This window comes from Notothenia coriiceps, unplaced genomic scaffold, assembly GCF_000735185.1.
Source record: "Notothenia coriiceps isolate Sejong01 unplaced genomic scaffold, NC01 NC01_scaffold00030216, whole genome shotgun sequence".
In the NCBI taxonomy this organism is placed as follows: Eukaryota; Metazoa; Chordata; class Actinopteri; order Perciformes; family Nototheniidae; genus Notothenia; species Notothenia coriiceps.
The window spans coordinates 490,178-490,390 of NW_011362917.1; the positions used below are offsets into that span (position 1 = coordinate 490,178).

At 32.4% G+C, this 213-nt stretch overlaps 1 protein-coding gene across 1 annotated transcript in view; it reads right to left on the bottom strand.

Moving 5' to 3' along the window:
* LOC104959425 (inositol 1,4,5-trisphosphate receptor type 1-like) overlaps positions 1-213 on the bottom strand; it is a gene marked incomplete at its 5' end in the record, with an annotated part of 43,528 nt that overhangs the window by 8,149 nt on the left and 35,166 nt on the right. The window lies entirely within an intron of this gene.

The window sequence follows — 213 nt, forward strand, 5'->3', positions numbered from 1 at the left end:
ACCTGTTTTCATAGATGACGTGATTTTAGAAAGACAATACATGCAAAACTGTTATTCATCTGTTCTTAAAGGAGACCTATCATGCTATACTGTATATATGAATAACATATTGTAGGGCCATACTGTACCTATATAAGGAATATTTATACGTTTTTTTTTTCAAAATACCAAACAGATCATGCATTTTAGCCATGCCTCATTTTGCTCTCCTCC